Below are 13,507 nucleotides of genomic sequence, written 5' to 3'. Positions count from 1 at the left end.
ATCGTTTTCTAACATTTTCAACGCTGTAGTGTATGTATAAAGGGCAGAAATTTCCTCTCCTACGATTCAAATGCGTTGATTATTTTGTTTCGGAAAAATATTTTGCTACGCTTCAATGATCTCGTCTCGGATTGGTCAAAACCTGACAGGTGTATTCAAGCGTGGAAATGAACTTACAGTTGCGAAATGAGATGTAATCGGCGTTGAGTATTTTGCTTTTCCTCCTCTCTCTCGGGAGTTAAAAAAATCCATTTCCTAAGGAAAATTAGGCAGATCTTCATCGGCTTATTCGCTTATTGCCATGTCTAGTCTAACTTTTTTACGGAAGTTTTTGCCGGTTTTTAATGAAAAATGCTGAAGTCACTCACGCGAAAAACAAAGTGTCGCGAGGCATTTGACATCACTAGCGTGAATCAGTGGGAAGCACGCTCGCGCAATGATCGAGTTTGACTGCACGACTCTTACAAGCTATGTTATGATAAGCAACATAAACCGTTCTAAAAACTTATCGCAAGAGCAACATTACCGGGGAAGACTGTTTTGACTTGTGTACATCACCATTTCAAATTGTACTTGACATTAAAGGTAACTTATAAGTGAACGATCCTTCGCAGTAAAGCACTATTTGAGCAATAGTGAAAATCAGACCTGAAAAAAAAAAAAATTTCAGGCCTGTACGGGATTCGAACCACTGACCTCTGCGATACTAGTGCAGCGCTCTACCAATTGAGCTAACAAGCCGCAGTTCATACATATGTTTGTTGTTGTTTGATTTATCATCTACGGGTTTATGTCGAATTAATTTGATGGCCTGCTCCCAGTTGGCTTGTTAGCTCAATTGGTAGAGCGCTGCACTAGTATCGCAGAGGTCAGTGGTTCGAATCCCGTACAGGCCTGAAATTTTTTTCAGGTCTGATTTTCACTATTGCTCAAATAGTGCTTTACTGCGAAGGATCGTTCACATATACGTCTCATAACCGCAGTTCATACATATGTTTCATATGTTTGTTGTTGTTTGATTTATCATCTACGGGTTTATGTCGAATTAATTTGATGGCCTGCTCCCAGTTGGCTTGTTAGCTCAATTGGTAGAGCGCTGCACTAGTATCGCAGAGGTCAGTGGTTCGAATCCCGTACAGGCCTGAAATTTTTTTCAGGTCTGATTTTCACTATTGCTCAAATAGTGCTTTACTGCGAAGGATCGTTCACATATACGTCTCATAACCGCAGTTCATACATATGTTTCATATGTTTGTTGTTGTTTAAAGGTAACTTAGTTCATGAATGAGCCAAGCAGATCTCAAATACATTTTTCATGAAGTCTTTGCGAACTAAGTTCCTGTGTCAACAAATCATATTTGGTTTGTAATATCAACTTCGTTCTTTAGGAACTAAGTTCCTCAACAAACCAATAACATGGAAGAATATTTGACATGTCATTTCTAAACTTTAAGGTTTGCCTGTTTTATTCATGTGAATACTAAATAGAACAAACAACAATTAACGATTGGTTCATACGACAGCGTGCGTTCATCGAGATATGAAGCACGCGGGAAGTTTGGAGAGCACGAAAGATGCCGAAGAGTTGCTCGAGGCGTATTGCCGTGAGTGGTTTTGCCGCGCTTTTTATCAGCGCCGATATAGTTAAAGAGCGATCATATGAGTAATGTCTATCCGGCGGTTTTCATGTCAAAACTAACTTGCCAATTCTCTTCTTTCGTTGTACAAAACTTTGTACCGGCAATGATAAAGAACAAACAATCGACTTACACAGTTTATAACATAGCCGGGGTAATTTTGCATCCGAATTCCGACGCGAAGAACGGTCAACACTATCTTAGAGGTGTCTGTTCAGTGAAGCGAATCGTGACGGCGCTGATGCCGAGTCCCGTTTCCCGTTGTTTTTCTCTTTTTCTACCTCAGTTAAGAACTCAAGTCAAAGGGAAAGGTCGCAAAATTGTCTTCGTTTTGGGATTGGTGGGCCGAGGCTCTATTTTTAACCTTTATTGTCGCGAAATAAAATATTTTTCTCTGTGTTCACAAATTCGCCGCTCGCGCAAAAAAAAATTTCTGGCGAAGCCATTTGCGCGCGGCAACAGCGTGCGCTATCGAGATCTGGAGCACGCTTACAGATACTGAGCTTGATTGCTCAGCTCTGCTATATGTTAGAAATTCAATTTATAACATAGCTTGTAGATTTGTCTAATCAAAAGCGCGAGCGTGCTTCATATTCCTATGGTGCACTCTCATGACCTCAGCAAACAAGTCCCTCGAGAAAAAAAAGTTTTTCGCGCGAGTGACTTTTGATCAGACTTTTTCATTAAAAAACGGGGAAAACTTCCGTAAAAAAGTTAAACTAGACATGGCAAAAAGCGAACAAGCCGGTAAAGATCTGCCTACTTTTTCATAGGGAATGGATTTAACTTTCGAGAAAGAACCCAGAGAAGGGGAAAACAAAACAATCAACGGTTTAATCTTGTTTCCCAACTCCAACTTCATTTCCACACATGAATTCACCTGTCACTTTTTGACCAATCTGAGAAAAGATCATTGAAGCATAGCGAGATACTTTTCCGAAACAAAATAAACAACACATTGAAGCGTGGGAGAGGGAATTTCTGCCCATTATACAAAAACTACAGCGTTGATTCATACGTCAGCTGTGCCTTCATCGAGATATGAAGCACTTGGGAAGTTTGGAGAGCACTCAAGAAGCTAGAGTTGCTCGAGGCGTAGCACCTTTCGTGCTCTCCAAAGTTCCCTCGTGCTTCATATCTCGATGAACGCACGCTGACGTATGAACCAATCGTCAATTGTTGTTTGTTCTATTTAGTATTCACATCAATAAAACTGGCAAACCTTAAAGTTTAGAAATGACATGTCATATATTCTTCCATCTTAGTGGTTTGTTGAGGAACTTAGTTCCTAAAGAACATAGTTGATATTACAAACCAAATATGATTGGTTGACACAGGAACTTTGTTCGCAAAGACCTCATGAAAATTGTATTTGAGATCTGCTTGGCTCATTCAGGAACTAAGTTACCTTTAATGTCAAGTACATTTTGAAATGGTGTTGTACACAAGTCAAAACAGTCTCCCCCGGTAATGTTGCTCTTGCGATAAGTTTTTGGACCGGTTTATGTTGCTTATCATAACATAGCTTGTAAGAGTCGTGTAATCAAACTCGATCATTGCGCGAGGGTGCTTCCTACTGATTCACGCTGGTGATGTCAAATGCCTCGCGACAGTTTGTTTTTCGCGCGAGTGACTTCAGTATTTTTCATTAAAAACCGGCAAAAACTTCCGTAAAAAAGTTAGACTAGACATGGCAACAAGCGAATAAGCCGATGAAGATCTGCCTAATTTTCCTTTGGGAATGGATTTTTTTAACTCCCGAGAGAGAAGAGGAAAACAAAAAACTCAACGGCGATTTCATCTCATTTCGCAACTGTAAGTTCATTTCCACGCATGAATACACCTGTCAGTTTTTGACCAATCCGAGACGAGAAGCGTAGCAAAATACTTTTCCGAAACAAAATAAACAACGCATTTGAATCGTAGGAGAGGAAATTTCTGCCCTTTATACATACACTACAGCGTTGAAAATGTTAGAAAACGATTGGTTGAGTACAAATGTCACCCGGTATTTGTAATCTACAGTATCGGTTAAACAGATTTTCTCGCATCGCGCAAGCGAAGAATGGTGAATTTGTAGTTAAACAAAAACAAAAACCAAAACGGGAGACAATTTGAATCAAATATCCGACGACGAAGAGTCAGAATGGCTGGCAAATATAGATCCAAGTTTACTGGATGAATCAAACGAAGAAGAACAGCTCGACGTCCAGGAAATTTCTTCCTTTAATTCATTGAAGAAAATAGAAACAGCAACAAAACAACGCGCCAGTTTGGTACCGCTTCGCATACTTCTGTCACGCATTCCCCGTAAATAAATATCCGCGAAATTCACCCGCACTGAACAACATAGATAACAGTTTGGCGTGTTGGATAATAAATAACTTATTAGCCGTTTTTTTGCATAGTGTCGCTGAGTATTTTTACTCCTTTATTGTATTTTCACACGCCCTGCAGGCTCGTCAAATTACGGTACAACTTGTAAAAATACTTAGTGATACTACATAAGAAAACTTCTAATAAGATTATGTATTAGCGCTGGTAAAAAGCGCGGCAAAACCCTTGTGGCATTTTTTACAGAATTGTATAGTATCAGATGCCTTTTCGTTGCCGTGTAGACTATCGTGTATTCGACTCCTACCAAAGTGTAACATTGTTGTCTGCTCTATCTAGTGTTGACATAAATAAAACAGGCAAACGTTAATTTAGAAATGTCATGTCATGTATTCTTCCATGTCATTGGTTTATTGAGGAACTTAGTTCCTAAAGAGCAAAGTCCATTTTGCAAACCAAATCTGATTGGTTGACACAGGAACTTAGTTCCCAGAGAACTCATTAAAAATGCATTTGAGATCTGATTGGCTCATTCTGGAACTAAGATACCTCAAATGTCAAGTACACTTTTAAATGGTGAAGTACAGTTTTAAATGGGGATGTGTTTTTAATAAAAGTAACTGACAGTTTGAATGACCAACTTTGTCCTTTCAATAAGAAGATGATAAAAATTCTTCACAATTAATAGGAGACTTGGTCAATCCATGGTTACCATGCTGAACTCCAGTTTAAGAGGACTATTTTGGAGTCCTAACCAAGGCCACTGTGTTTTGCTCTCAGGCAACCCACTCTAGTTTCATACTGGCCCTTTCCAACCATGAGTATGGATTGGTAATAGCAACTTAAAATGCTGTGGATTTACAAGCAAGGGCTCGAAATTAATGGTAACCCATTAACCAATGGTTAGTAATTTTCAACGTTTGGTTACTAAAAATTTGTCCAACTAACCCGACATGCTGAGCAAAATTTTCTAACATATTTAAACATCAGTAGACCCTCAGAGTGTGCTGTAGGTGTACTGTTCTTGACTAATCATGGTAAAAGAGAGGGAAATAAAATAGGTGGATAATTGTCTACGTTTTTGAGGTCACCATGCAATTTCAGCTACTCTTTAATTTGTCCTAGTTGTTATTATCAAAATGTTCAATATTTGAGATATCGTGACTTGTGAGCTTGGATACCAAACTTTATTATTTGGTTAGTAAAAAAGATGTCTACTAACCCGAAGGGTTAGTGATCCAAAAATTAAATTGGAGCCCTGCCTGCCATGGACTAACATCCTGTCCAACAGCACTAGGCCTTTCAGGCCGGTAGTTAAGAAGTTAGGCTACTGGCTGAAATTTCAAGTGAGGTGGCTCAAAGGCGGTGAACAATTGTAAGTGTACAATGAAATATATGAAGTTCATATATTTTGAACTGCGGTATTAGATACGTATGATGCACAATCCTCGCAGTAGATAGCGCTATTGCTTAAATACACTGTAGTGCTATTGCTTAAATAGCGCTATCTACTGCGAGGATCGTGCATCATACGTATCTAATACCGCAGTTCAAAATACATGAACTTCATATATTTCATTGTATCTAATTTATCACTTTCACGGGTTTATCACGAATCAACTTAACGGCCTGCTCCCAGTTGGCTTGTTACCTCAATTGGTAGAGCGCTGCACTAGTATCGCAGAGGTCAGTGGTTCCAATCCCATACAGGCCTGATTTTTTTTTCAGGTCTGATTTTCACTATTGCTTAAATAGCACTATCTACTGCAAGGATCGCGCATCATACGTAATTGTAAGTGTGTAACCTTGGAATGGCCGGTTGTGCTTTACCAGGTGATTGCTGGCCAAAAATCCAGCTGCCGACTTCCACTTTTCTTCTGGCAAATTTCACCAGCAGCTGACAGTTAGCAACAGCCCTGGCCTATATGTCAGCTGGTAACCATTAAACCTATACAGGATAAGACACTTACCTCTCTTCTTCAAGGTCTACCTCTCCTAAGCTATGCAGGGCTATAGCAAGTTCTAATGCAGCTGATGCATAGTGAAACTCATCTTTGTGAACAACGTACCGCTCTCTCAACTGTTTGATGACAGCAATTTGCTCTACTGCTGTGTCATAGCTGAAAAAGTTTGGAACAATTCAATCAAACATTTTGGCAGGTACAGTTGTACTTCACTTATGAAAGAGGAAACCATAAGAAGAACTCAGAATGTAAAAGAAGGTATTTTGTCACCTTTTGGTCTTGTAACAAGCAAGCTCTTCCTGCAAAACAAAACAGAGCTGGCTTCCTTCTACATCTTTTGCATCTTCTTGCTCAGCAAATGAACTGCATAGGGTTCTGAGAAGAAAAAAGAACCAAGAAATTTCTTCAGACAGTTTCCAATTTACTCAATCTCACTTTAATTATGTAATTCTTCAACACCATAATGATTATATCATTTTGTCTTTTTTTATCACTATGCCTTATCTCTCCAGAGTCAACCTTAAAATATTAGAATTCCCCCCATTTTTTTCTTCCCTCTTTAAATTAATTTTATCTGATCCTTTTGAAGCCTTGAACGAGCCAAAAACTAGGAATTTGGTGTATTGAGGTGAGGAATCTGCCACATTTCAACGGTTATGTTATGATAGTGCTTGATTATTTTTTATTCACTTGCTGCAATGCATAAAAAACTCACTCCTTCCTTTTCTGATGCATCGCAACTTGTGAATAGAAATCGTTTGAGGGCACTTCCCATGGAATAATCCTTATATTTGCTGCATGTATGTATGTTCTGTTTGATTATGAAAACAACATGCACGCATTTGATCAAGTTTAAACAAATTAAAACCAATTTTCTGGAGTTCTTGTAACCTGTTTTTTACACAGTATGATCTGACATCTGCTTAAAACTCATAAGCTTTAAGTTAATCAACATCAAAATACTAATATTTATTTTGAACTCTATTACAAACCTGCATCTCTCAGACTGTTTTTCTCCCTCCTGTAGATCCTTCACCAGCTCATGTTTCACTGAGACCCATTGTCTGACTTGCTGTTTTAGGGTGTGGGCATCAGAGGCTGTTTTCAGTGCTACCAGGACCACAGTTGAAGCAGTCTTTAGTGCATCCCTGATTCTTCCGGCTCTTCTTTGACAGTCAACTAGCAAGGCATACTTTGTGAGTAGCTTCACCTGAAAGTATTTTTCAAACATTGCCAAATAAACATTTTCAAAACTCACCATGTCATTGTTAGCCAAAATTAGATTTGTCATCAGCAACTTATTCTACATTCACCCTTTAACTCCCATGAGTGACCAAGACAGAATTTCTCCTTACTGTATCAACACTATATCAAACAGACAAGTAATGAGAATAAAGACAAATACCAATTGATAAAGGGATTATTAGTTAAGCTAATACCAAATTCTCCAAACTTGGATCATAGAAATTGTGAAGCAGACAGTAAGGAGAATTATGAATGAAATCTTGGGAGTGAAAGAGTAATAAGTTTTCCCCTCTTACCCACTCTTGTTCCTATTCGGCTCATCACAAACCTGTTTCATTTTTGTACCCATAGCAAATTGATCTTATGAGCTAGAAGGCCTATCTTGTCACAGCTTATTTCAGTTTCAGAATCATGAACTGATTAGGAGTGTTGGTGATTCCCCCTAGAAAGAATACCAGTTCATGAAAAGGTTACTCCCCTCTAGGGCTCCACACTAATGGTAGCCAACTAGCCACAGACTAGTCGAAATTCAGTTTTGCCAAGTGGTTTCTGATTTCCAACAGCCAGTTTGGCTAGTAAACAATCTAAAATTGTTGTAACATCTAAGATGTCACTGGCCACTTGGTTAGTAAGTTGAAAAGTTCAGCACAAAACTTTTTGTCAAAGTTTCCCTTAAATTTTTCCAAAACCCCTTTATACTCCTGTGCTGGGTTGTTCTTTACTTCTACATGTGTTTAGCTACCAGTAATTAAGAAATTTGTCGAATTCTGGCAGTTGTTGACTGAGTGAAAGGACCCTGTTCTAGCTTAGAACACCTGATACCCATAAGACAGTCTTGAAACAATACTTGAATGTAACATTTTCAGCGAGGAAAACTCTCATGTAGAGGGTCAAACCATAGTTCAACTGAACTATTAATTATTTCAATAAACTTTAAATTATAGTACATTCATCAATTGAACAGACTTTACCTCTTCAGCTTGGACAATGATTTTCTCTTCTGTTTCAGCTCCAAAGCTCCAGATTTTTAACTCATCACAGGCAAGAGCCAGCAATGGCACTCCGTCAGCAAAACAGTTGCTTTGATAGGACACACAGCCTACATTGTAAACAGTACTACCCACCCATCGCAGCTCATCAAGAGATAAAGGAATATCAGGGTCTTCAAGAGCATCGTGAATAACCTTGCTTGCTTGCTGTGCAACTGTAACACATTCTCTCAGAATGCAAATTCTGTGAAGAAAACAAAACTGTGAATCAAAAATTGCACTTTGAATGACAACATACAGTAGTACTTCACCCATCACCTCTCACAAACTGACTAGTAACAAACAGTAGAATACTTTCCTTCCAAAAGATAAGGAGTTTTATTTGACAATGGAGACCATCCATTTATCTCCACTCAAATTTATTACCAAAATGATTGCTCATTTGTTGTAATTCAGTTTCATCATTGTTTCAAATTTAATTTCCTTTTGCTTTGGGCATGTCAACGTACATGTATGCTAATACACTTGTAAAACATGGGATAGTTTGAACCTACAATCAGCGAAAAAACTGTCCACAAATTGACCTTTTCAACACCCTACTACTTAAATTTCATCTCTTTTGCCCCTGTTAAGTTAACCTGTTCCCCTCCTTCCCCTCAAGACAATGTTGTATTGTGATTCTATGAACTTTTAGCTACACCAGGGATGACTAGCTTAAGTTTTTAACAGGCGGGAATCTAGCAATGATAGGTGGGTATTTGGGCTGAAGGCCCACTCTACCATGCCTTTGGCACACTATACCAAGGGGGTTCCAGGGGCATGCTCCCCTGGGAAATTTTGAAAATGCGTACTCTCGGAGATGCATTTTTCTTGATTTTGGGGGCAAAATCAAGGGCATTTATTATTTCACATACATCAATTACAAATACCGCTGGCCATTGAGCCTGAAAAATGGACGAAATGGTATGAATGATGCAATCGTTGCACTAAATGGAGTGTTTACAATCCTTTCAGTTCAGGTAAGACAGCAATGAAGGTGTAGACAAACAAAATAAATAAATAAATAAATAACAACCCTCTGACAACATTTAAAAACATTTTGGAGAAAGTAGTGCTTTACAGCCAGAAAAATCACATTCACAGCCAGGTAATTTTCCTGGCTTCCAGCTATTATCTACATCCCTGTACACACAGGCAACATTGAATAGGTGGGGGGGGGGGAGGAGGGTCTTGTCAGTGATTTAGAGTGTGGTACAAACTGTCATGTTATTCTAAAAATAAATAGAACTCCTTAAACATGATGTGTCAACTAATTTTGATGCTGATTGTAGGATAAAACTGAACCACATAATACACCACAAGTATAGTGCTTTTAAAATAAATATTTGGACCCAACCTTGAATTCCTGTCACATTCTTTTGCATTCTTGTCACTTTTCACCTGATCTTGATAAGAAGAAACCACAAAGTTCAAGACAGTCAGTTGTCTTGCTGTGGTCTTTTGCAACTGTTGGGTACACTGTGCAATCAAATTGTCACCATTAGCTTTGTGCAGAGCATGCTTGATGTGTTCACACTGGAGAGACAGAATTCTCTCATACAACTTGAGCAGCTGCACCGCATCTTGACAAATTCTCCATGAGAGGCATGTAGTTCTTTTTGGTTCCTTGGTAGAAAAATTTTGTACTGTAACTCTGAAATACTCTAAGGAATCAGAAACAATTTTCAACATTGTTCACGACAAACCCTTGGATTGCAATAGTTGTTAAAGTAGTCTGCTTCCTTCCAATATCATTTCTTGAAGAGAATCAAGTGTTTCTAATATTGGATTTGAGGAGCAGTTCAATAAAATTGTAGCCTTGCTGACGAAACAAATGCAACAACAAACTTGAAGTGGTGTTGGAAGCTTTGAGTGTCCATTCTTGGTATGGTTGACATTTCTTGAAATTTTCAAAAGTTTGTCAAAAACATCCAAGCCTTGCATTGACATTTCAGCTTTGTTGCAACTCCTGCCAAAGTGAAATCCCAGTTCAGCAACAAACAAGATTGAGACTATACCACCAGTTATCAATTGTTCAAACTTCACCATGAGCTTGTTAAAAACAGATTCAGAGAAATTTGCCAGATGCTTAAAATCAACATTCTTTTGTTCACAGTCAAGCTGATATTTTGTTCCACATTTAAGAGTTTTATCCACAAGTGATTTCAATGAAGAATATGTGACAGCTTCCACTTGGAAAAGTAAGGACAACTTTCTCCAGTCTAAAACAACACACAAATGAGATGCTCTTTCTGTCAAAGTTACTTTCACTTCTTCTAATTTTCCTGCTCCTTGAAGCAAAGCATCAGATGTTTGAAGAGAGAGTGAAGAGAGCCCCTTCTCCATTTTTCCACCATCATAGTTTTTCCAGGACTTGACCACTTGAATGAACTTGAGCAAGTCATTAGCATGACAAAAAGCCTGGTCAAACCGACCCTTAGATATGAGCTGAACAATAATCAAATAAATTGTCTTGCCAAGTTGGTCCAGTGAAGGAATAAACTTGAGATATTTACCATTCTGAATAGATAATGTGTCGCTGAACAACGTACTCACTAAACAAAAATCCATACAATTGTATATTAGTCAGTAATCATTTTAATTTTCACATTACTTCTAATGAAGAATAAGTATGAACTCTTACAAACAAAATTAATATTTTTCAACCATTTTAAAGAAGTTGTTCATTGGTATTTTACTACTACTAAAGTCAGTATTGTCGGTTCACCAAAATGATCTGGGGTGTTCTGAGAAGGTATACAGGTGTGTTGTTTCCCACTATCACACAACTAGAAACTATATTTCGTGTAGGAGACAAAAGTCATTTTGAGATTGATTATCAAAGAAAAGGAATAAAAAAAATTCTGAGGTTTCTTCAAGTCTCTTTTTTATATTCGGATGCTTGGAGAGGAAGGGACAAAAAAAGTCATAAACATTCAGGGTTCTCCTTAAGTACTGGCCACCATTTTAGAACATAAAAAAAACTACCTTGATTTTGAGTTGTGAAAAAACAAATTTCCTGAACAAACAACTTCCTTGAAGGCCATTTTCGCATAAACATCCACAAAAATATTTAAGGTTAAATTACATTTTCATGCTGGTTGAGCACCCATCCAATCTCTACCTAGCTCATGTTTACCTAGCCAACCAACTATCATATCACTTTGCATATACTTCCAAACAAATGCATAAGATAGAATTTTAGAGCCCATACATTTTAAATAGATTAAATACAAACCAACTTAATTGGGGGTAACTGGGTCTTTATTGCCTAAGACCATACGCGATGCTCCCCATGACAGGGAGGTAAATAGAAGAAAAGAAAGAAAAAAAAATTTTTTTGCAGATTTTTACAGAGGGAGGAAAACAGGAAGACCTGGAGAAAATACTCTTGGAGTGAGGGCAAGAACCAAAAACTGAGTCAACCCACATCTCATGCCAAGTCCAGGAACTGAACCTGCGTCACAACATGGGGGGGGGTGAGTCCTCTCACCCCCGTGTCATCCCCTCTCCCAGAAACAATACTTTGTGGGCAGCATGCCCCAAGATCCCAGAATGCATGCAACTAACCATATACTGGCTAATAGCCAATCCTTTTTGAAAACTCTGTACACTTATTTTGATGCTCTCACTTACCTAAATTTAAGGAGTTTGTAATTTCATCAAGGTGCTTCCCTTTTGCTTTGACTTTTTTCAAAGTCGCAATAGCACATCTCAGAAACTTGGTTGAAAACAGTTTGTATTTTGACACAGATTCTTCTGCAACTTTGCAACCCAACTTGCTGCCATTTTTGGCATTCAAGGGTGATCGTAGCGGAGAAAGATAGTCCTAAAAAAAAAAATTAGAGAATTGCTTCAAAAACATAATCATGCCATCTTTCAAAATGTTGTTTCATGTACTCACAAAAATATTAAACAGATTTCGCCTTTTTTAACCCTTTGACTTGGGGGTGACTAGCATCTCATTTCTCCTTACAATGTCACCCCCAAAACACACATTGAGAACATGAGAATAACGGGAATAATCACCAACGGAAATGATGACCGAGGAAAGAAGCTCTTAATTGTTGAATAAATTCTACTTATTGTCAGTATCTTTGGAAATGTGTAAAGTTCAGTATGCAAAACAAGTGTGTTACATGGGTAAAACATTCTCCCGTCGATGAAGGCAAACGAATACCCTTTTCATCGATCGTGCGCAATTATTTTTCAGAAGAATGGTATTCCACAGTTACTAAAATTCAATCGATGGAAAGTAAACATCGTTTCCCTGTAGCTTGATTATAATCATAAAACTGCACAAAACTTTAAAAGCTATCATAAGCTTGCTTTAAGGAAACATAATTGCAAAACTATACTGGCGAAGACGGACCTTGGTGTCTTCAAACAAATCGTTTGTTTCACCATTCAGAAGCGCCTTCAGAATTCTTTCCCCCTCCATGTATCCAAGAGGTCCGTTCCATCACAGGTTTTTCATCGTAATGGCTCTTGAAGAAGGTCCTCACGGAAACTTTAGTCGTGAGTTCCCGCTAGTATTGGTGAAACACCACTTATCAAATCAAAAATGGCGCCTTCTTCTTCACCGCTAGCAGCACTCGTCCCCAGGCTGTCTTGCGTTATACGAGGAATTCAATCGAACCCAGTCCACCTTGAGTAGTAAATTGATGTACAGTGGGTAGTGCCAGAAAGGCTTCAAAGAGAATATTCAAAATATAAGTAAAGAAAAAAAATACAAGAGGGATAGCATTCCTGTTAACTGGTGAACTGCTCCCAGGACTAAAATGGCAGTTACTGAAATGGACGCCTTCAATCTCACAAATAGGACAATTTTTCTTGCATAGAAGAAATCTCCAGCATTTATTCAAGTACGAAAACCTTCCAAGGTTTAGATTTGTCTAAATTTTCTCAATTGGGCTGGGAACAGTAGAAGCCCAACTGAGAAAATTTAGACAAATCTATACCTTGAAACGTTTTCGTAGTTGAATAAATGCTGGAGATTTCTGCCTCCCTAGCGCCAGAATACCTGGATTGCTGAAAATTTACCCGTGACCGGAAATTGCCGAAGATATCACGATTTTGAAATTTTCTGAAAACGTTTGAGAACTTTTCAAGACTGCCGATATACATTAGTCAGTGCCGGATCCATGAGATAAGGTTGGGGGGAGGGGGTGCGGTAATCCAGATCTTCAAATAAGAGAGGGGGCCAGGTCTCCAAAAATTTCTTTTCTCGGGCCTCAGTTTGGTCCAAAAATAAGGGGGGCGGCTCGTGCCCCTCCCCTGGATCCGCCACTATTACTAG

General features: G+C 38.5%; 1 pseudogene across 1 annotated transcript in view; it reads right to left on the bottom strand.

The window, feature by feature from the left end:
• LOC148740658 (uncharacterized) overlaps positions 1-12,787 on the bottom strand; it is a 31,435-nt pseudogene extending 18,648 nt beyond the window's left edge. Inside the window, exons 1-7 of the transcript XR_015996858.1 lie at positions 12,581-12,787; positions 11,845-12,037; positions 9,566-10,763; positions 8,152-8,413; positions 6,928-7,145; positions 6,206-6,310; positions 5,942-6,091 (exon numbers count right to left, since the gene is read on the bottom strand). The product of XR_015996858.1 is annotated as an uncharacterized LOC148740658 (transcript). The remainder of the gene's footprint in view (positions 1-5,941; positions 6,092-6,205; positions 6,311-6,927; positions 7,146-8,151; positions 8,414-9,565; positions 10,764-11,844; positions 12,038-12,580) is intronic.
• Between the last annotated feature and the right edge of the window lie 720 nt (positions 12,788-13,507).

This window comes from Stylophora pistillata, chromosome 2, assembly GCF_964205215.1.
Source record: "Stylophora pistillata chromosome 2, jaStyPist1.2, whole genome shotgun sequence".
Lineage (NCBI taxonomy): Eukaryota > Metazoa > Cnidaria > Anthozoa > Scleractinia > Pocilloporidae > Stylophora > Stylophora pistillata.
This window is presented reverse-complemented; position numbering and strand designations above follow the sequence as displayed.